The sequence below is a fragment of the Urocitellus parryii genome, chromosome 2 (assembly GCF_045843805.1).
Source record: "Urocitellus parryii isolate mUroPar1 chromosome 2, mUroPar1.hap1, whole genome shotgun sequence".
Taxonomy (NCBI): Eukaryota; Metazoa; Chordata; class Mammalia; order Rodentia; family Sciuridae; genus Urocitellus; species Urocitellus parryii.
The window spans coordinates 22466659-22491577 of record NC_135532.1 but is presented as its reverse complement, the minus strand read 5'-3'; positions in this window follow the sequence as shown (position 1 = coordinate 22491577).

Genomic DNA, 24919 nt, shown 5'->3' with positions numbered 1-24919 from the left:
TGTACATAAAGGTGGAGTTCACTTTGAGGTAGTCATATAGAACTTAGTATAATTTGGTCTTGCAGCATCTTCTACCACAATGTGGCCTCTGATCATTTCAGCATTTCTTTGTGCTATGTTGATCATTGATGAAGAACATTTCCCAGTTGACTTACTTGCATTCCACTTTCTTCATATTCATACCTATTTCTCATTGCTTATTTTGATTAGTCATATACATTGGTTAATATATATATATATATATAATATATATACGACATACCAATATGTCTGGAAATAAGACTCAGAATGCCAAACCATACTCTTAATTCTCTCAGTTGTGGGTCATTGTTAATATTATATTTCTTAAAAACCTATTAACATGATGTTATTGGGTCTTAATCATCATAAAGCAATCTTTTTAATAATAATTTCCCAAATAACAGAATCATTAAATATCCACAAAGATAATTTATTCCATGTAGATAAACTAGGCCTGGAAATATATCATAATCATAATTTCTACATTCCAGAACTAGAAAATTTCTTTATTAAATCAACACAATACAATTTCATAGAAAGGTACTTTGTTTTCACATATCTATTTTATATGTCTTCATCCAAATTATCATGTATCAGGAATTTTACACTGTAACAGACTTCAAATAGGTTAGATTTTATTTCAAATTCTTTCACTACTCCCATAATGATAAGTGGAGAGATAAACAAAAATATTGAGAATCATATTTTGTATTTGGCATGGTAAAATTATTTCACAAGGACTAGTATTTCTTTTTGGATTTGTAAAATTCACATTTTTATTTTTTTACAGTTTTATCTTTTTAATAATACATTTAAGAAAGGTATATTTTGACATATTTATGCAAACATATTTATGCAAACATGAAATTCTTGACTTAGTATTTCACACTATATTCCTTAGTACTGATGCTGCCTCTTATTCTGATTAGGATCCCAGTCTTGTGGACATTCATTGTGGTGTATTCACATATGTACATAGGAACATTATGTCAGATTCATTCCACTGTCTTTCTTATTTCTACCCCTCCCTTCTCTTTATTCCACGTTGCCTAATCCACTGAACATCTATTCTTTACTTCCCTACTCTTGCTATGTGTTACCAAAACCAAATATCATAAAATCATTCTTATTTATGGTTGAGTAATATTCCATGTGTGTGTATATATATATATATATATATATATATATATATATATATATATCACATTTTCTTTGTCCATTCATCTGTTGAATGGTACCTAGATTGGTTCCATAGTTTAGATTTTGTGAACTGAGCTGATTGTGAGTTGAGCTGCAATAAACATTGATTTTTTGACCCTGTGCTGTGCTTTATGATATTCCACATTTATCTGGCATATATACTAAAATAGATAAAGGTGAAATTCACTGTGGTATATTACTATATGTATATAGCATAAATTGGTCAATTTCATTCTGCATTTCCTCCCTTTCCCCATCCATCTTTCATCCCTTTCTACACCTTTCTATTCCACCTGTCTCCCTTCTGTTTTCATGGGATCGGTCCCATTTTTTCTTATTGTGCTCTATCTTAACATATATAAGAGGAAGCATTTGATCCTTGCCTTTTTTGAGTTTGGCTTATTTTACGTATCATGATATTCTTCATGATGTGCCCCAGTTGCATTTACTCATGCATTTTTGACTATTTCATATTGACATAAGGAACCCAACAGAATCAGTTCAAACAATATGAAGGAAGCACAAACCTACTTTATGGACTGTTTGTTGCTTGAACTAAATGTTCTAAATGTAAAGATCAAATGACATTGTTTGTATAATTTATAACATTTTACAAATTTTTGTAATGTAAAACATTTTACACACGTTTGGTTCCCCCTCCCATTTTTTAAAAGTATACTTGGAAAATGTCCTTATTTTGAAGTATTTTTTCCCTTTCCCCACCTTAAGTTCTAAATTAATTCCTGCAGCCAGTACAAATTTAAATTTTAAGATGTCAGTAATCCATCCTAAATTGCTTAGGCAAAATTTTACATATAGAGCCATTTCCTCTAACAACCTTAGTAGGGTAAAAAAATATATATACTTTTTAGTGGTACCAGGGATTGAACTCAGAGGCACTTGACTATTGAGCCACATCCCTAGTCCTATTTTGTATTTTATTTAGAGACAGGGTCTTAAAGAACTGCTTAGAACCTCACTGCTGCTGAGGCTGGCTTTGAATTCCTGATTCTCTTGCTTCAGCCTTCCAAGCTGCTGGGATTAATGGTGTGTACCACTGAGCCTGGTGGCTCGAATATATTCTAGATTTGTTTTACAGTTGATATTTTTGACATCATCTAACATTGGTTTATTGGTATATCTTTTTTATCTTAATGACCTTTAGTCATGACACTTGTCTGTTATTCAATACATATGTATTTCATGTGATTGCCAGTTCTGTCCTTGTACATTTGAAAGATTATAGTATTTACTTAGAATTGGAGAGTAGTATAGAGTTCTAAGTTCAACATTATTTTTTTCTTAAACATTTATCTGGTTTATATGTTTTCTGTATTTGCTGTAAATATTTTAGAATATTATTTTTCTCTTTTTTAACCTTAAGTTTTCTCTAGAACATATTATTTAATATCATAAAATTTATTTGCAGTTTTTAGTGGTTTGTAGTCTTTCTTCATCGGAAAGTATGTAACTTTCTTAAGTTGACTTTAGTAAATTTTCTTAAAACCAAAGTTTACAGGTAAACAGCCAAAAAATCTGTCTCAAGTAATCAGAAAAAGAAGACTAAGCTAAATCCAAGAAAGAGCAAAACCATAGTAGAAATAAATGAAATATAGAATAGAAAAAAAGAGGGCAAATGATAAAATTGAGTTTTTGTTTTTTAAATAAACAAATTGACAAATTCTTAGCTACACTAATGAAAAGAGACAGATAAAGAGACAGAAGGAGGGGCTGGGGATGTGGCTTAAGCGGTAGTGCCCTTGCCTGGCATGCGAGGGGCACTGGGTTCGGTCCTCAGCATCCACATAAAAATAAAATAAAGATGTTGTGTCCACCGAAAACTACAAAATAAATATTAAAAAATTCTCTCGTTCTTAAAAAAAGAGAGAGACAGAAGGATAGACACAGGCAGAGAGAGAGAAAAAAATGCAAATATATAAAATTTAAAAGAATGGATTTAAAAGAATGGTTATATTATAATAGATGTCCCAGTAGTAAAAAGTTCATAATCGGCTGACTCTAAGCCTGGGGTGTGACAGTGCAAAATGGCAGAAGATCATGGTGGAGCCTAGCTTCTCCTCCATGGCAGCTGAGAAGAAGCAGAGAGAGGAGAGAGACAGAGAGAAGAAAAAGAGAAAGAAAAAGAAGAAGAGGAGGAGAAGGAGGAGGAGAAGGAGGAAGAAGAAGAAAAAGGAGGAGGAAGAGGAAGAGTAGGGGGAGGAGGAGAAAGAAGAAGAGAAGAGAGGGGGGAAAAATAAGAAGGAGGAGGAGGAGGGAATGCGCGGGGAGAAAGAGAAGGTGTGGGGGAAGAGAATGGGAGCAGAAAGGGAAGAGAGGACAAGGCGTACCTACAAGGGCATTACTCCAAGGATATACTCCCTCCAAGTAGGTTCTACATTCAGCAGTTTCTCCTCCCAATAGTCTATGCAGGATGAATCCTTCAATGGATTAAGCCACTGATAAGGTTAAAACCCACATGATCCAATCATTTCCTAAAAATACTACTTCTGAACATTACTGCATTGGGGATCAAGCCTTCAACATATGAGGACATCTAAAGGACATTCCAGATATAAGAATTAACAGTTAGATTAACATATGCAACTCATACAGTATGATGTGTCATATGAAAGGACTGAAATACAAAAACCATAATCATTTCAGTCAATGCTGAAAAGCACTCAACAAATTTAAACATCCCATTCTGACAAAAAAATGTAACATTATAGATATAGAAGACAAATTCCTTATTATAATATTGGCTCTTTATGAAAAACCATCATAACCAATGGAAAGAACATGAAAATTCTGTCTTCTAAGATCTGATTCTAGGTAAGGATGCCTGCTCTCAGCACTTCTACTCACAGTAAGAGTGGATATACTATCAAGAAAAATTACACTCAAAGAGAAACACAAATGGAAGAAAAGTCACTAAAATCAGACAGGAAGAAGTAAAATTATCTTTACCTGCAGATGACATATTTAAACATTTTCTTTCTTGGTTTCTTATAATATCACATCATTTTGTGTTTTGCTAGAAATTGAGAAAATTGAATATGGGTCATCCTATGCCTTGTTTTTTATAATGTATAATTACCAATTTACTCATAACTATATCATTTCTCTTCTTTATTATTTCCTAAACTTACAATTTATCTTTAAAAAGTATGCAACCACAATACTTTCTTTTGTTTCTTTCATAGAAATAAGTGTTTAGTTTGATTATATAGAATTCCTTTGAACAATTTTTGAGGCATATCATTTTTAAAGCTCTCTATTATACCTTATCGGCTATTTGTTTTTCCACATGAAGTTACTTATTTTTTACTGATTTCGAATTTACTTTTATTATTACATATGATAAAAGTGTTACTAACATTATAGATAGTAAGGAAATTAAATTTTTAATAAAGATATGTCATCAGACTAAAAGTTCATGTAACATGACCAATTTCTAGCATCCTTAGGGAGTGTCAGAAAAATCAATGAATTAGTACATTCTTTTATATATTGTATAATTAAATATTCTTAGTAGATATAATTATACTTTTGTGTGTATTAAATAAATTTAATGAGATAAATTGAAAGAAATGATAGGTACATAAAAAATGCATTAGAAGTAGAAATGTAGATAGATAAATGAGTTTGCCTTAGATTTCTTTGACCCTACTCTTAGGATAACATATAAATTTTGAAAAATTGATACAAATATTGTATTGATAACAAAGCCTAATCATGCTTTTTTTCTAGCATCTATCCCTTTCTCTATAACTTTACAAAAGCATTTAAGTTTACCACCAAAATTTATTGTTAGAATTATAGTGCCCAAAGTTTCCAATGCTTAATTTATCTATTTCACTATCTTTTCCACTCTGCATAACCTTGAACACCAGTTATTCTCCTTGCAATGTTTTCCAAACTTTGAACAACTAATTTGTTAGACAATTTCTAGGAAAAAATTGTTTGAAAATTATGCAAATTAATCAAAGTTTCAACTTCTTCAAAAAATTTACTTCTTGTGTTTTCTGTTACTTTTCCTCTTCATTAAAATATAAATAAATAAATAAAGGTCTAAGAGGTCCAGTACTAACCTCACAAGAAAGTTGGATACAGATAGATGCCCACATGCCGTATGTCTAACAACAAAAAATTATAGATCAATAGATTGTAATATATCATACATTCTTTCTCCTTTGATGATTATGCCTCCATACTATATTTAAGTCAAGTTTGAATTTGAAAAGAATTTATTCCATTTATTGCAATGCTGAATTATAACACCTCTCTAACTTCATAACCCGTTGTTGGCTCCTTCCTGAATTATGCAGGACCTTGCATGTATTCAGGTTTGTGTAGTTGCCCATTTGACAAAAATTTGTCAATCCTGAAAGTAAATTATCTTGGCTACTACTTCTTTATGTACTGGATTAAGAACCCACATAAATATTTGTCTCAGACTATGTGGACACATAATTTCAGTTTAGGGCACTCACTGCATAATATATCAAATAAAGTCTTGGACTCCAAGTGTAACCATTCCCATGACCAATGCAAAGAGGTATATATAGAAAAGGGTTCCAGTTAAGTCTTCATAGTAAGGCATCCAAGGCATTTGGTACTTTTTCCAAGGTTTAAGGGAAGCAGTACTTTATAAAGTGAAGAATTACCTTGATGAAATAGTAGACTTCAAGGGCATTATCAGGTGAACTATTCCAGATGTCATGGAACAGAAACTGCCACAGACCAATTTCAAGTGACTGAACACACAGTTTATCAAATTAAATTGAAATGGTACCAAGAGAAACAAACAAATGAAAAATGCCAGGGAGATAATATGAGTATACCTATGATAAGGTAAACTTTGGTAGATGGCACTAACTGAATCCGGAATGATATAATGTTCATATGTGCTCAATCTATCATCATCCTAATCATCATCTTGCCCCTTTCTATATTCTCACCATCCCATTATCTGCAGATGGTTTTGTTATAAGCATCAGAGTCCATGTTTGAACATAGTGATGCCTGGGACACTGATACATACACATCTTCTATTAAAATGTTGCATATAAATAGGTGAAAAATGCTTTGCCAATAGCTGCTGCTTGCCAGTTACCCTGCTGAACAGTTATAAATTTTTCTGTATTTGGGAGGGTGAGACATATGGCAGAATGAAGCCATACTGAGTGTCACCAGTGGGGGCTAATTTAAAGGCATAGTTGTCAGCCCAGATGTGCACGACCGAGATTCTTTTCTCACAGTTTCTACATAAAAGTGATACTCATTCTTCATCAAATTATCTAAGTTTTGCTACAATCTTTGTAGCAAAAAGAATGGTATCTAATCTCTTTGCCCCTAGTTCACTTTTATGTATACTTAACACTTGACACTATAAATGTTTCTGCATTTCATAAGTAAATTGCTTACTTGTTATTGATCTTAAATTTCCTATATTGAAACCATTTTCCTTATTGTTTATAACAAAAATATTTTAAAATTATACAGCAAATTTGTATTGCCTAAAGGCTTTCATTTCCTTTAAAAGTAATTTTTTTAAAAAAAATGATCTAAATCCTTACTTCATTGTGTAAGTAAATTAGTAAACCATGTTCTTTTGAAAACACCACATTGCAGACATCATAACTTAATATGGACTAGAACATAAAAATGAAATTAATGGGATATTAATTTTTCTTCTTTATTTCTTTTATGCTTATTTTTTGAATTTATTTTACATTTATTATGAAGTGTTCCATTGTGAAAGCATAAATTCAAGAAAAAAGATAAAGAAAATAAAATGAGAGATAAAGAAGAAAGGATAACATCAATCTTAAATCTCACTATGTATTAGCAAGGGCCAAATTTCAGTGGATGATAGAGGTTTCAAATTGATGGATCAAGGTAAGTTTTATATGAAATATATTTATCGTTTCTTTTATAAATTAATAGGAATCAACATGATTTTATATTAATTAATGATAAGCATTTTACGGTTCTAAAATAATTCATGACATGCTTTTGTTCTAAATACTTGTCAGAGTCTATTAAACAACATTTTTTTCAACTTTACCTTTCAAATAGATATGAACAAATATCTTTTGCATATTTAGTGCTTTCTGCTCTCCAAAAGATTCTCATTATTCCATATTTAGCTAAAGCTCTTCATGTAATGAATGTCTGTAATTCAGATCTAGACACCCAGCAACAGAATGTTGCATTAACATACTTTATTTTTTATTGCAATAAATTAACTTTAGGAGAGTTTTGAAATCTTCTTATATACTCTTATGCACTTAACTGGTCACAATAATTTATATACAGGTGACTCTTCATTAGATTCTTATTTACATTAATTTATATGCTTGTATGTTCAGATACAAATAATCTGTTATATAATTATCTGTGCAGTAGAAAATGGCAATATCAAGTTTCATTAGTATAATTAGAATCAATTAAATGGCAGATGTTACTGCATTCTTTATTTGGTTTATTTATTTTCTAGGGTAGAGAACTAAACTAATTCTCCTCCACATTTTATAGCACATCATCAACTTTGGTCCTTTTTTAAATGCCTAATCTTTTGTTTTGTTGAAGGAGTGTATGTTATGAGCCCTGGACACACATAAGGAAAAAAAACCCACCATATTTCCTACTGTGAATTTATGTGGATACAGGACAATGATATAAATGTATTTTAACCCATGCCAGTCAGCAATAAATTAAATGCTACAGAGAAAAATAAAGAAGGTGAGGTGATGTGAAATGCTGGGGCAGAGTAAAAATGGATTATGAGTCATGAAAAGCTGTGTTAGATGGGAAGAGATTTAAAAAGTTCATGAGCATATGGAGCAAGAGTGAACACTGAAATGATAACAATGATGATGATGATGATGATGATGATAATAATAATAATAATAATAATAATAGTTTTAAAGGGGAGACCTTGATTAATGTCCAGCAAGGGCACTAATGTGGCCAACATATCAATGACCAATGGAGAGTGATAGAAGATGAAACCATAAAAAATGAGGGTGAGAAAATCACCTACAAACCTTAACCATTTTAAGTATTTTGGATCATACTCCCATTAATAAGGGAAAATATTGTAGGAGTTCAAACAGAGAACATGATGTGATTTTGTTTTTTAGTGGCTCCTTTGATTGCACTGTGATGAAAAGATGTTAGGTGAGGAAGAACTTCAGCAAGGTTACAATTGGACACTTTTGGTAAAATGCAGGTGAATTGTCACAGTAGTTGGAGCAGGACTGTAGCATTAGTGTAGCAGTTTGGGACTTCCTCTGTATAAAGGATATAAACCATATAGGGATATGGTTTCTAGAGTACTTGACTGGGGTTGTGACTCAGCGGCAAAGTGCTTGCCTAGCATATGTGAGGCACTGTGTTCAATTCTCAGGACCATGTACCAATAAATAAAATAAAGGTCCATGGACAACTAAAAAAATACTTTAAAAAGTACCTAGAGTAAATGCAACTTACAGTAACAATAATATGATATTGAAAAAATATTGTTATGTTTCCCAGTTTCACTATCTTATCCATAAGTGAGGTTTATATATATAAATGTAAGATAGTAACTGAAGTGTAAGATAGAGTACCTAGTGTTGAATAACAGTTGAATAAATTATTAACTTTTAAAATTTGGGATGTGAATAGGAAATTGGATGAAATGGTTAGGAAAATAGAATATGAAAAATATACTAAAATCCAGTGGATTTTAAACTTTTAAAATGATCTACTTATGGTATGTGAATTATATTTCAGCAATAAATAAAATACAAGGTATAGGAGATCATATTCTGAATACATAATTTTTCTACAAATCTTTTAGAGACATATTATGATTTCACATACGAAAAAATAAAAAATCAAAAAAGTAAAAAAAAAGTGGAATACAAATAGAGACAAATTACCCTAAATTACCCTATTTTAAATAAATAGCAAAACCATACCACACAGAAGTAGGGAGGAGAGATCAATTTAGGTAACTGTGGAATACAGCTTTTTCTCCATTCTCTTCTAGGCTAATGCTAAAACAACTATGTATTCATGAGCTTTCTATTACCCTGATAAAATTCCTGAGAGAGTCAAATTATAAAGAGGTATACATACACATTATAGTTTTATTCCACCATTAAGAAGAATGGAATTATGTCATGTGCTGGTAAATGAATGGAATTGGAGATCCTCATGCTAAGTGAAGTAAGTCAGACTCAGAAAGTCAAGGGCCAAATGTTTTCTCTCATATGTGGAAGATACAAGAAATAAAAGGAATTAAAGGGATCTTATGAATGTATAAGGGAAACCAATAGAATAAAGGAGGGGTATAGAGAGAAAGGGAGCAAAAGAGGACATGGAGACATAATGTGAAATGAAATCTACCATACATACTAAGTTCCTGTATGACTACACCACAATTAATCATGCTTTTGTATAAACTTATAATGTACTAATTATATTAGTAATAATAATAGAAGAAGGATCAGTAGAAGAGAGCAAGCAAATCATGGGGAGGGGGAAAGGAAGGAAAAGGATGGTAAAGTACAGTGAAATTGTTCAAATTATGTTATGGGCATAATAAATCCCACTGTAATGAAAAACAATGATATACCAATAATTGAAAAAAGAAAAAAAATGTTATGTTGCTAAGGATATGTTAAGTATATTAGAGTTATCGATTTGAACTCTTAATATGGCTTTAAGGAAAAGGAAATAAATATATAAATGTGCATTAAGAAGATCTTGTTATTGTTGTTATTGTGCTGGGAATTGAACCCAGGGCCTTATGCATGCAAGGCAAGCACTCTACCAACTGAGCTATATCCCAGCCTCAAGGAGATTTTTAAATGAGGCAATTAAAGATAATTTAACTCTTATTCTCATATTTTCAATGGTTTTATTTCCACTCTCTCTATTCCTCCCATTTGTCTTAATATTAGCAGTGTTTCTTTATCACATAAAATCACTTAACATGGGCTGGCGTTGTAGCTCAGTGGTAGAGTGCTTGCCTTGCATGTATGAGGCACTGGCTTTGATCCTCAGCACCACATAAAAACAAAACAAAATAAAGGAATTGTGTCCATCTACAACTAAAAAAAAATTAAAAAAATAAAAACCACTTAACAATGACATATGTCTGATGTCTATTATACCACAAATATCTTTGTTATATTTCTAAAATTCACATTTCTACTCACTGTAAAACACAGGCAATTTTCTTATATTTTATTATGTAGAGTATGATAATAGAATAGCAAATATAAAGCAAATTTAAGCTTCAAATTACCTATTTCTGTGTTCACAACATCAAGAAATGCTGACCTAATCAAAACTCAGGACAAAATTTTCAAAAAATAAGTTTTATGAGATAGTGTATGTTTTATGAATTCACTATGTACATAACATTATACCCTATGAATATATTGTTTTGTGATTTAAGATGACATTATTACAAGCCTAATACAACTTGCAAGACAAGTAAAAATTATGTATTCAGAATATATTAATTCAAGTTATGTCAGTATATTCATCTTTATAATGATTAGAATATTTTGTTTTTGATTGCTCCTAATGAAATTCTGACTTCCTTGTTTCAAAGAATTCACATATACTGTAAATTGGAGTTTTTACTAAACTCTAATTTATAGTATATGTGAATTTATGAGACAAAAATGATTTATGAGATAAAAATGTAGGAGAAAAGTCACATAACATTCAAGATAGATCTTTCCTTCTGGGTATCTCAAAGAACTTTAGATTTTAAGTTACTTTGGAAAATTTGCTGTAGATTATGAAAAAAATCTTTTGTGTTGAAACCTAAAGAATTGCATTTTTGTAATTCAGTTAATCCAAAATTTGAACACCCATGCAGTGTCCTTACTACATATGATAAATCTGTTAAGGACAATATTTAACAATTGATTAAAAGAGCTTTCTAGAGAAATTTTAAGACAGTTATTTATTGCTTACAAAATTGTGTTTTTTTGCTTACAAAAATAGTCATAAGAAAGTTATGTACTTTTCTAAAGTTTTAATTATTTAGTTTTACTGAAGTATGGATTATAGTATTGTGATTTTAAAAATTAATATTATAATATACATATTTTGATTATGCCCTTTAACCTTAAGTTGTTAAATTAGTACTTACATGATGCCCACCTGATAAATTAAAGCTAATTTCTTTACTCTATAGGATAATTAAAACTTTTGAGAGAAACTTAAAATACAATTAGAGTTATTATAAGAGTAATGAATATCCAATAAACATATTGAAATAAATTTATGTATAAATTATATATTTCTTAAATGAGCCACATGACTCCTGGTCATATGCATTGACACCACAGGGTTTTAAGCTAACAGTATGGAATATATTGTTCTTTTCATGTTAGGATTTTAAAAAAAAATTGTTTTAATTGATTGTACATGACAGTAGAATGCATTTATACCCTTTGATATATCATTCATAGATGGGATACATTTCATTTTTTTGAGTGTACATGTGGTAGAATCACATTGGTCATACAGTCATATAAATACATAAAGTAATAATGTCTGTTTCATTCTTCTATCCTTCCTATCCCCACATCTCCTCCCCTCCCTTCTCTTTACTTCCCTGTAAGGTAAGGTAACTCTGTACTTCTGTAGTGCCCCCCCCCACCCCTATCATTGTGAATTAGCATCTGCATATTAGAGAAAACATTTGGCCTTGGCTTGGCATGATATTCTCCAACTCCATCTATTTTTTGGGAAATGCCATAATTTTATTCTTTTTAAAAGTTGAGTAATATTCCATTGAATATATAGACCATATTTTCTTTATCCATTCATCTTTTGAGGATACCTAGTTTGGTTCCATAGTTTAGCTATTGTGAATTGATCTTCTGTAAACATTGACTTGGTTGCATCACTGTAGTATGCTGATTTTAAATCCTTTGAGTATAAACCTAGGAGTGGGATAGCTGGGTCAAATGGTGTTCTCATTCCAAGTTTTCTGAGGTATCTTTTACTGCTTTCCATAGCAGTTGCACCAATTTACTACACCTCAAAACCTAGAAGAGGAAGAACAAATCAATGCTAAAAGCAGGAGAATACAGGAAATAATTAAAATCAGAGCTGAAATCAATGAAATCAAATCAAAAGAAACAATTTTAAAAATTGACAAAACCAAAAATTAGTTCTTTGAAAAAATAAATAAAATAGTTAAACCCCTAGCCATACTAATAAAGAGAAAAAGAGAGAAAACTCAAATCAATAAAATATGAGATGAAAAAGGAAATACCACAACAGACATTTCTGAAATACAGATAATAATTAGAAACTACTTTGAAAATTTATACTCTAATAAAATAAAAAATATCTAAGACATCAACAAATTTCTCTAGACACGTGACCTACCCAAACTGAATGAGAAGGTCGTACACAATTTAAACAGATCAGTTTCAAGTAATGAAATAGAAAACACCATCAAAAGCTTACCAATCAAGAAAAGCCCAGGATCAGATGGATTCTCAGCGAAGTCCTACAAAACTTTCAAAGAAGAATTAGCACCAATACCCCTCAAAGTATTCCATGAAATAGAAATGGAGTGAACTTTTCCAAACTCATTCTATGAGGCTAATATCATCCTGATACCCAAACCAGACAAAGACACATCAAGGAAAGAAAACTTCAGACTAATATTCCTGATGAAGACAGATGCAAAAATTCTCAATAAAATTCTGGCAAATTGCATACAAAAACATACTAAGAAGATAGTGCACCATGATCAAGTGGGGTTCATCCCAGAGATACATTGTTGGTTCACTATATGAAAATCAATGAACATAATTTATCATATTAATAGACTTAAAAACAAGAATCATATGATTATCTCAATAGATGCAGAAAAAGCAGCATTTGACAAAATGCAGCATACCTTCATGTTCAAAACACTAGAAAAACTAGGAATGAGAGGAATATACCTCAACATCATAAAAGCTATATGCTAAACCCAAAGCCAGCATCATTCTAAACAGAGAAAAATTGAAAGCTTTTCCTCTAAAAACTGGAATAAGACAAAGATGTCCTCTTTCAGCGCTTCTCTTAAACATCATCCTTGAGACTCTAGCCAGAGCAATTAAGCAGAAGAAATTAAATCAATACAAATAGGTAAAGAAGAACTCAAACTATCACTATTTGCTGATGACATTCTATATCTAGAATATCTAAAAAATTCCACCAGACTCCTTCTAGAACTAATAATTGAATTCAGCAAATTAGAACATAAAATCAACACTCATAAATCATATGTATTGCTATACATCAGTAATGAGTCCACTGAAAAAGAAATTAGGAAAACTACCCCATTCACAATAACCTCAAAAAAAAAATCTGGGAATCAATGTAATAAAGGAGGTGAAAGACCTCTACAATGAAAACCATGAACACTAAAGAAAGAAGTTGAAGAAAAAATTTCAGAAGATGGAAAGATTTCCCATGCTCCTGGATACACAGAATTAATATTGTCATGTTAGGAATTTGACAGAAATGAAATATTTCTAAGTTAAAGTCGTTCTAGATTTAGCATTTTTAAAAAATCTTGAACATATTTTGTCAAAGTGGTTTTGCTGTGTCTCCTCTTTATGTATGCAGTTGATATTGTTAACCATCAGCCTTGATCCCAACCCATTTTGTCAATCAGATATCAGTAGTCACTCTACCTGCTCATGTAGAAATTATCTGCATTGTTAGTAGACATTACACAATTCTAAGCTCATCAAAATTTAAAAGAGTATAAATGGATAGTAAATAGGCTGACAAATAGATACATAAAATTAAAAAGGTAGGAAACATTTGATTTCCTATCAATGAATAAAATAACCCACAAAATATGTGAGGACAGGAATATATAAAAATGTCCATTGCGATAATTCCTAGTACTTTAAAGTCAACTTTGAAATGGGGATTTGTATTCTAAGAAAATTTTAAAAATACTCATCCTAGTCATAAATATTATGTTATGTAAATTGAGATTTTGGTAAAAACTACCGTTTTTGCCAATCGTTTGTGCATGTGCTCTCAGAAAGTAACATTGGCTTCCCCTGCCGTGCTCTGCATCTCAGGTGAGCATCTTTCTTGGGGCTATCTCCTCGATTGTCTTCTAGTCAAGTTATGGGAATTAAGTTTCTAGAGAGTAGATGGAGAACAGGGAGGAGGGAAACCCAGGGACTATCTTCCAGGATTCAATTGTTCTTGATATCTCTGCCTGGATCTCAGACCCCACAGAGCAGATCAGCCATGAACCCCATCTCTGCCGTCTTGGTAATATTACTCATATCCCCATCACACCAGCATGGGGGTCATTTTGCCTGTTCTTTTTTTTGTTTCCATATGTTTCTTTTGTATCATGGATGCTAATAGTTGATAGGAATCTTCACCCTTTGTGTCCAATCCTATAGACCAATCCATATGTCTATAGCATCAAACGTTTTGTCCTAGACCCATTGATTTTTATTTCTTTTCCTTTTAGACCCTTGACCTACCTAATACATTTGCCAGTGTCCATTTGTCACCTTATTTTCTATAAGCCATTTCTCTTTTCATAGATCATAGGTGTCTAATTTCACAAGAAAAAAAAATCATTTGTCTATTAGAAGGATTTCACCTCATCACTTTCTTTCCAGTCCACTGTGAACCAAGTTCAGGCTTTCCCCACCCTTCCATGAACTGCTTGTAAAGCAACCCTGTGCAAGCGAAAGATTGATGTTAGATGAGGCAGTAGGATAGCAGTGATCGCTGATGACATTAAATTCTGAAATACTTCTTGTTCTGTTTACTTATGACCTCTGCTGTATCCTAGGTGTATTACTACCATCTTCCAAAAGATTTTCTGTAGAAAACCCAGGAAACCCACAAGATCATATGACTTTATGTCTCTTAAAACACCCAATCATGAAGGGCAATTACAATTTTTTCATGAACAGGTAATTTCCATCTGGATCATGTAGTTAACCATAAGTGTTTTGTTTTGTATTTGTTTTTACTGAAGAATATATAATACTCTATTGCAAATACTGTTAAGGTGCTATTCTAAAATTCTCAATAAAATTCTGGGTCTTTTTTGAAGCAAAATACCAAGGATTTATTTCAGCCAGGGTCAAGGGAAAAGAGAGAACAACCCTAGACCTCAATTTGGGGTGGGAATCAGCTTGTAAGGACTAAAACCACAAAAGGGGTGTGGGCAGGAGAGGCTATGATAATCACAAGATTCATTTCATAAAGTGGATAGTACATATTCTCAGAAATCACACCATTAGTACATTTTCAGAAAAACAAGCTTGTATTAGTTACGTAGTTCAAGGATATTGTGGTCAGGGTGCAAGTGGGTGAAGGTGGAGGTGTTGGCTTCTATGTGAGTGGGTTCATGTGGAATGGGGGCCAATTTCACACAGGGTGAGGTGTCTGAACCAAATGGAATAAGTCTAGCCTAATTTTCAAAACAGCCCATAACAATACCATGGTTTTGCTCCAGTACACTAGATTAATGTATTGTAATTCTAACGTTGGGACTTTCTATAACCTTCTGTTATCTTTTTTAGCAGTTATAGCATGTGTAGAAAATTTATTGCAAGTGGGCCTACTCGTATTTTTAATTTGAGATATTCAACTGGAGATTTCAAGGATCTCTCTGATGTTTTCAAGGTTCAGACTGGCAAATTAAATGGTAACATTTCAAAAACATTAATCTTGTAACCCTTCAGGGTTAAGAGTGGCACTTAGTTATTTTAAACTTCATGCAAATTATATTGTTTTTAACATGATCTCTCAGCTAAGATATGGACAAGATTTCACAAGTGTCCTCTTGAACCGGGTGTACTCAGATATCTCTTACCACACAGGCTTACTGAGAAAGGACTTCTGCCCCAAACAACATGTGTTTGTTAATTCAGTCACCAGTAAAATAAACAATGGATGAATTTTCAGATTGGTGGATCCTCTGTGGGATTAACTTTTGTCAGGGCTGTAGTTATTACCTGATACCTCTGAACCTCAGTTTAGCACAAGATCATTTTCTTTTAGCTTGTTTTCATTCAGATGAGAAATCAATGGTTTTTGAAGTTATTCCTGTATAAATTTTGTGTCATGTCTCTCTGCTTTCAAGAGTATGTCTTTTTCATTGATTTTTTAAAATATGAATTATGATGTGTCTTGGTTTGAGGTATTTAATGTCTATCCTATTTGGAATTCAGATTCTTAAATCTGTAGATCTATATCTTCCACCAAACTTGGAAGTTTCAATGCTTTGAGATACTGGGGAAAATGTAGACTTGGAATTTTGTTCAATTGTCCTTTCAGTATTTAAGCCTATTTCTCTAGTGCAGGGATTCCTGCAGGAAAAATGATTATAGGTTTCTTTAAAGAACAACCGGGGGAATCAATACATTTTACATTTGCTATCATGGTACAAGGTCCTTCCTCCTGGGACCTGTATTTTTCTTTCACCTGTATTTTTTGAGTCCAGAAACTTGCTCAGTTCCAAAATCTTGATGAGGTATGGTGACATTTAGCTGATGACTAGACTGCATGTAGACTTCAGATTATCTATCCTTGACTTGTTTTGATGATACAAATTGTGTAGTCTCCTTGTTGACTGCCTATAAATACAATCACCTGAAGATACTGTGTTCTTTTCTTTTAACCTTGCTTTTTTTTTAAAAAAAAAATTTGTTTATTTCCTTTGTTTTTTATTCCTTTGTCTTTATTTTCTTGCCTTATTGTGGGTCACTTTAATATGATTTAGGAATACTTGATTTATTTATACATTTTTAAAAATAATTGCATAATTTGCTTAGTGGTTTTCCTAGATCTTAAAATATTCACAACTACACAGACTATTGGTATTGCTGTTTGTCTAATTAGAGGAAATGTAGAATTTTTTTCTACTTAAGTCTTTTTAACATCCTTATTTGTGATAAAACTAACTGAATAATTTATTTTACAAACAGTGTATGTAGCATTTGCAGTTGCTACAATTTTTACTTCAATTATAATTTAATAAAGTTCTGAGAACAGTATATTATATTTATTATTTTTCCTGATTCTGATTTTTTTCCTTTCCAGAGATCCAAACTTCCTTCTATTATCATTCACTCTATGTTTATAGGCTTTATTTACTTCATTAATCTTTAAGATTAGTGATAATTTGTTTTTAGTTTTCCTTCATCTGACAATTATTTATTTTGGCTTTATTACCAAAGGATATCTTTGCCAGATGTGAAACTCAAGTTAATGATTCTTTTATTTCAGCAATTAAAGCTTGCTGTCATTTTCTTTTGGCTTGTTTTCATTCAGATGAGAAATCATTGGTTTTTGAAGATATCCCTGTATAAATTTTGTGCCATTTCTCTCTGACTGCTTCTAAGAGTATGTCTTTTTTATTGGTTTCATTGATTTGGATTATTTAATTTCTATCCTATTTGGAATTCAGATTCTTAAATCTGTAGATCTATATCTTCCACCAAATTTGGAATTTTCAATTATCTCTTCTAATATTTTTTTTAGCACTGAATTCTTTTTCCAAGACTCTGTATATTGTTTGAATTCTATTTATTAGTTTCGATCAGATTGGATCTATTCAATTGAACTGACCTTAAGTTCCCTGAGCTCAGAGTTGTCTCCTGTCATCTTCACTCTAAAATTGCTATTATAGCACTTTTCAGTTCCCTAATTTTCATTTGGGTATCTTTCCTAACTTTTTAATATATTTAATGTGGTTTTCTTCCTCACTTTTTGTTTTCATTTAATTCAACAGAAGTAATAATTTCTTGCTAAAGTAATTTTATAATTCTATTTTGAAGATCTAGTCAGGGATGGGGGTGCAGCTTGGTAACAGTACTTCCTACCTCTATTAGGTCCAGGGTTTGATCCCAAGCACTACAAAAAAAATATTTTCTAAAAATAAAATTCTAGTCAGAGAATTTTAATATGTTATTCATCCAGTGGGTTGACACGGGGTGTATGTTCAGCTTCCCACTCATAGATATTGAAGCTATACTGGCAGGAGGGCGTGGTTTTCTATTTTTTGTCTCAATTATTATCAAAAAGGTTTTGTTAGGTCACAATTTTCCCAAACTTTTGTTTAGAGCATCAGGGGCTTTGTCTTTATCATTACCTGTGGGAGTTTCCAGCTTGGAGGTTTTTGCAGTGCCTTGGCTGTAGCATATGGGAGCCAAAAAGGAAACCAAGGACCGATTTCACAGTCATTCACCAAATCACAGGATTTCTTAGTGGCCTGCCACCTGCTCTCCAACTTTTAGAGTTTTCCTATGCTTGTTTATTGCCTTGATCCAGGATATTTTTGCAATAATAAGAACAGTCTCAGGGGAATTTGGCTATTCCATTTTGCCAGCTCTTAATAATCTTTATTATTATCTAAGGATCAGGCTCCTGCTTAATGGTATGCCCTTGTCACATGATCTTTATTAAGGTAATTGCATTCACAGGATTCTATTATTTTGGAGTCCAGCCATCAACAGTGATTATTGGAGACAGTCCAGTATGGGATGTCTGTACTCTTACACATAAGGTTAAATGTGTCAGGATAGTAAGAACTTAACTATTCATTAATGCCCACCATTTCTCAGGATTGTTTATGCAGGTATCAGTTCTGAGAAGTCAGGTCATATTTTTCTCTAAAGAGTCACCTTGTTCTGCTTGCCAATAGCTTTAATACTACTTTGAGTATTGCTTTTGTTGTAAGTATGAATTTGTTTCTGATCTATGGGAATCTTATCCACTGGCAGCATCCATGAAACTATGGCAGACCAATGTATTAACTTATCACAATGTTAAAATCAATAACCTCACAGCTAACATTGAGCTACACTTCCTAACTACTTCTTATATTATCATTCCTTTCCTTGTCTGCAGAGGAGAACCACCATGTATTCTCACTAATGCTTATTCTTTTGCCCTGGTAAATCATGGATACTGTGTTCTTTCTAATGGAAAATAATCACTCACGGCATCTTCTAGCATTATAATGTATTTATTTCAGGCATACCCACGTCTCTGAATACTGTAAATACTTTTTCTACTGTCTGTAGAAATTCTGGTATATTGACCATATTTTTTATTAGATACAACTTTTTCATTCCATCAATGAGTCATTTTGCATTAAGTTTGCAAAAATCTTTTAAAGTCCTTTCCATTTTAACTCATGTACCCTAGAAGTGCGCTTTCATCTTGATATCTACTTTACATGATCAAACTCAAATGTATTCTCCTGGCTCCAGCCGGAACATGTCAGTTATACCTTACGGACCCCTTGAAATATAGTTATTTTCCATTATAAGACCTAGCACTTCACTAGCCAGATTATGTTGTTACTTAGTCTTAGTCATAGACATCCTTCAAGGGGAAGGCACATCAGTAAGATCTGGGAGTGGGAAAAATAATAATTTTGCATCAATTTCAAACAGGATGTAAAAACTAGCTCTTAAAAATGAGGATTGGACCACTTTTACTGGCACAGTGGTTTTAGAAAAATCTTGTGATTCACAGTTTTGGTATTACCAGTGTATGTGCTTGTCTCATATTTTTATAGCCAACTCCTGAATTTGGCAGAAGAATCTTCTTAGTTTGGAGTTTAATACTTTTTGAAGCTTGACTACTCTGGATTATGCCCTAGGTTTGTTCTTCAATATGTTTTTCCCTTTTATCATATGAAATGAAAGCAATACACTCTACCCAGAAGTTACATGGGTACCCAATAGCATTCAATAGCAATCAGTTTGGCTCATATTTGTGTTATATATTTTCAGAACCAAATTGATCTCAGCAATAGCCATCATGTACACCATTTTCATATTTATTCCCCTCCCGTATTTCTCAAATATGTGACTTGTCAGTAGTTCCTAAATTTTCTCAATCAGTAGTTGTACCTCCCACTGTGTAAGAGGTATGTGTGCTGTACATGTTACTACAGATGAGACTCTCTTCACCCAAAGTGCAAGGTATTCTATATCAGTGCTTTCTCTCCTAGATAGCGTCCAGTGATAGCTGTCACAGAATAATTTCTCTAGGAAGCCAATTTATACGTAAATTATTATATGTGGGTTACAATTCTTATTGTGCAGAACTTCCATGGGATAAATATTTGTGGAAGAAAAGGGAAGGAAAGAGGAAAGAATTACCCTTATTGAGGGCCAACCACAGCTTCAACTTTCCTTATAGAAAGTTATGGGGAAGGTGCCTTTTCAGAAGTGTACCCATTGAGCCGATATGGCCAGCCCTTTTTGTAGTCCAGTATTAGTCATTGTTTAGGGGCTACCCAATATGACCCTGTGTGATATAACTTTCTTCAGAAGAGGAACAGATACTTGAAAGGGGAGATGATGGTGTCTGCAAACAGTTTTCTCAAATGAATAATGCATTAAATTTAAAAATATATAGCTGTCTTCTTTTAGTGTTTTTGTATAGTTATAGTAAGGATTGATATTAGTTAGTCAAACTGTTTTATTATTTTAATAGATGTCACTTTATTTCCAGAATACAGTAATTTGTGGTAGGTAGTTTCAATAGTCTTAACTTTATACTCATCTAGGCTATAGAGAAGTATCATTTATGTTCAATTTTATTTCTTAGTCTAGAAGTTTAAACTCTTTAATGATTTTGTCTATCCACTTATATTTAATAAAATTATTTATTAAATTAAGTATCATAAAAAAGATGCTTAAATCATAAATACAGTCTTGTATGTTTATATGTTGTTATAAGCCATTGCTAACAATATGCTTTAAGAATTAAATACACAAACATTACAGAATATATACTATGTATTTAGGAACTTCAAAATTGATTTCACTTGGATATCCTGGTTATTTGAATATTTGTAAAATGTTAATGTTTATACCAGTTCATATTTCAAAAACTTCATTCAAGGTTACATTTTGTAAATGTAAAAATACAGGCTTTAAAATCACATGCACTATAGTTCAAGACCCAGTACAAAATTGTTTAACTTCTGAAAGTTTTCGATTCTTGGAAAATAGTGGAGATAATAACTTGATGTATATTATTAGTTTTAATGAAATGGTGTGGTTAATACAATGTTAGGCATGTAGTAATCACAAATTAAATGAAGGTATAATTCTGTCTGATATAATTGCATATTTAATAAATCAAGTGGCAATTCAATGTATTTTATTGAGGGTAAAACTGAGACATTGAGAGTTTAATGAGACGTATTGTAATCAATGTTTGGAAAAAATCATTCTAACTGCAAGAAACCTGTCTCTTCTCATCCACAATATATTTATTATTTTATGCAGAATACAGGAAGTATTTTAAAAAGTTTTGCTAACTCATAACCTTGCAAAAAACAAATGTACCACAGAACTGCATGTATCTGCAGTTTTTTTCTTTGTTCTTTTGGAGTACAGAACTATTTTTCTCTTGGTGTGGTCAGTTGGTTCTGTTCACTACTCTTAGAGAGTTTATGTCAATCTTGTGTAATATCCTTAGGTTTGTAAGTCCTTGTATTCCCATGACTTTCCCCTATATTCTAACTAACTTTGATTACTGTTTTTGACTATGTGAAGCATTAGCATTGTTCCAAGGTGCAGAACTATATAAAATCTTATACTCAAGGAATGTGTCATTTGCTAGTCATTCCTTCTACCAGTGTGTATTCTTAAATTTATTTTTCATTTTCCCACTCTCTGCCTGTAACTACTTCATATTGAATAATGAGTCAGAAGATAAGCCTTCTGACTTATCTCATATTTTATGACTTTCCCAAATCTCCTATCTTATGACTTTCTGGTTTATACTTATATTCTTTCAAACAAACAGGAAGATATTTATATTTAATATTACATTATTTTAAATTATATCATCTCCCACATTTTTATAAAGAAAGTAGCATATTATATAAACTCTTTGCTACTTTTCTCTTTTTTAGTATTCTTTTCTGGGGGTTGAAAGCAGAAGCATTGTACCACTGAACTATATCCCTAGTTCTTTTATTTTTTAAATGTATTATTTATATTTATACATGACAGGAGAGTCAATTTTGTCATATTTATACAACATAGAGTGTATCTAATTAGGATCCTAGTCTTGTGGATGTTTATGATGTGGATATTCACTATGGTGTATTCATATTATTTATTTATTTATTTTGAGACAGGGTCATCCTAAATTGCTAAGGCTGGATTGGAACTTGAAATCCTTCTGTCTCAGCCTTTTGAATCACTGGGATAACAGACATGTGCTAACATGCCTTTCTGGTGCTATTTTGCAATTAAGAATATTTCTTCTAACAAATGGTGGAAATCAATCCATATCAGCTCATGGAACTTATTTTTATCCTTTGTAAAAGCTAGTTTACTTAGCCATCTTCTTGTGAGTAGACATTTAAATTGTTTCATTTGTTTTTCCTTTTGGGCTTTCTTCATCAATTCTTAAGATATCTTTTTATTGTAAGAATATCAGCTCCTTGTGAAATAGATTGAAATTATTTTTCACATTTTCATTTATCATTGTTTTATCTTTATGAAAATTCTAACATTATGTACAAAACTAACAATTCTTTTCTGTTTTCCTTGATTTTGATTTGATAGGATATAGCCTCCTTACTTGTGACTTAAAAGGAGCTCCTCTGCTTATTTCTCTTTAGGACATATATGGTTTATTTATTTATTTATTTTTTTACTGAATGGTTGGTCTTAGTCTTAACTTCCTGTTCCGTGGAACCATGGTTATATTCCTTGGTGGAAGCATTTTTCCTTTTGGAAAGAAGACTTTCAGAGGAAGCAGAGCATGGGGACAGAAAGAAAAACTGGCCTGGTTAAAATAGCAAATAGTACCACCTCTGTTTCCATTCCTTATTGGGCCCATGGTTTCAGACTAATGCAGAAAATGTACTTCATATTGGATAATGAGTCAGAAGATAAGCCTTCTAGAGAAACTTTTTTTCCTGACTCTAAGATGTACTGTCACCACTGTAGCACTGTATATGGGTCTTCAACCTTTCTGTCAACCTATGGTGAGAAACATGACAAGGAAAGTTGTTGCAGAAGTATGAGTCCATTGCCACAGTTGTCTTGCTGTGAACAAAATTCCTTGATCAGAAGCAATGCTCTATGGTATAACACTGAGGTGGATAAGACACTCTATAAGTGCACAGAAGATAGTATTGGAAAAAGTATTCCATGCATGGAAGACAATTCTGTATTCACAGTAAATGTGTATTTCTGTAAGTACAAAACTATTTCTCCCTTCATGATGGAAATTGCTCCATGTAACCACATTAGGTGACTATCAGATTACCTGTTAAGGGATGCATATAGGGCTTTGTTGTTGTCTCTGCTTCTGACTGATTGGATATATAAATCTGATCATAGCCAGGTTGATCCTGGATAATGGAAGACCATGTCACGAAACTCAGGCATGAACTCGATCCCTTACATCATGGATACTTTGTTAATGAGATTCTTGGACAATATCAGGTGTGACTAGTGAAAGAGATTGACTAGTATCCACAGAATGGGTCATCCTAGCTCCTTTACTATTAAAATTCTTCTCTGAGGTCATCCTTTGGTGAACACTGGGACACAGATATCTTGTTTTTTTTCCATATCACAAAGTTCTACACAAATATTCAAAATTCCTTATGTCCCTGCTAAGTCTTTGACCATCTAGACAAGTCATTTGCATCTATAATCACATCTCTGACCATTTCTCTTCCTAAGCAAACTGCAAAAATCCTTTCACTGTCCAAAATTATTTCTACTGAAAGGATTTTCCTTCAGTACTGTCCTTGAAGAACATCCCAGAAAGTAACTGTAATGTTACATCTTTTCACATTCAAGTTGTTCCTGCATATTTTGCAGAAGTATCTATAAAGAATAATAAGTCTTCTACTTCTCTATCAATTGATCATAGGGAATTCCCTGTGGTACCATAGATGTAGGGTGGGAGAAAGCAATGCAGCAGGAGTTGGGGTCATGGGCATTTGGATAAAACTTCATAGAATTACTTCAGGAGCAATCACATGTTTATCACTTCTCCTTGACAATGCAGTATTAATGCATAATCTACAAATTAATGGATTGGTTGTTTAAATAACAACAAATTCATGATAGGCAGTTCAATTCACATGATAAATTGGTGATTCATGTTTAAGCATTTACATTTCTAAAAGACCCAGCATCCGACTAAAATCACAAAAGGAAAATTACTATCTGCAGAGGATAACAGAGACTTTCTCCAGAATCCTAAAGGACTCCACTGTGATTCATCTATGGGAACTTAACATCAAAGAAAGAACCTATTATGCTACAAAATTTTTATAGTTTCATTTTTTTTGCCCTAAAAGCATTTGACAAAGGATATTACTACCTTTTAACTGGGTTACCATGAATTGGGGTAAAAAAATTGTGGGGGGACTACTAGACACTACCTCTGAATTGATGACTCTATGGTCTTGATATTTAGAAACTAGTGCCAAATTATATAGATTGAGAGGATATGCACCACATTATAGTGAGTCAAAAATCAATAGGACATCAAGAATAACAATAAGCAACTAAAACTATATGCATACTTAAAGATGCAACATTAAATAAGTGGAGGAAAGTAGCAGAAAGAGATAAACTATAAATATATGAGGGCCATAGTTCTGCAAACGTACTGT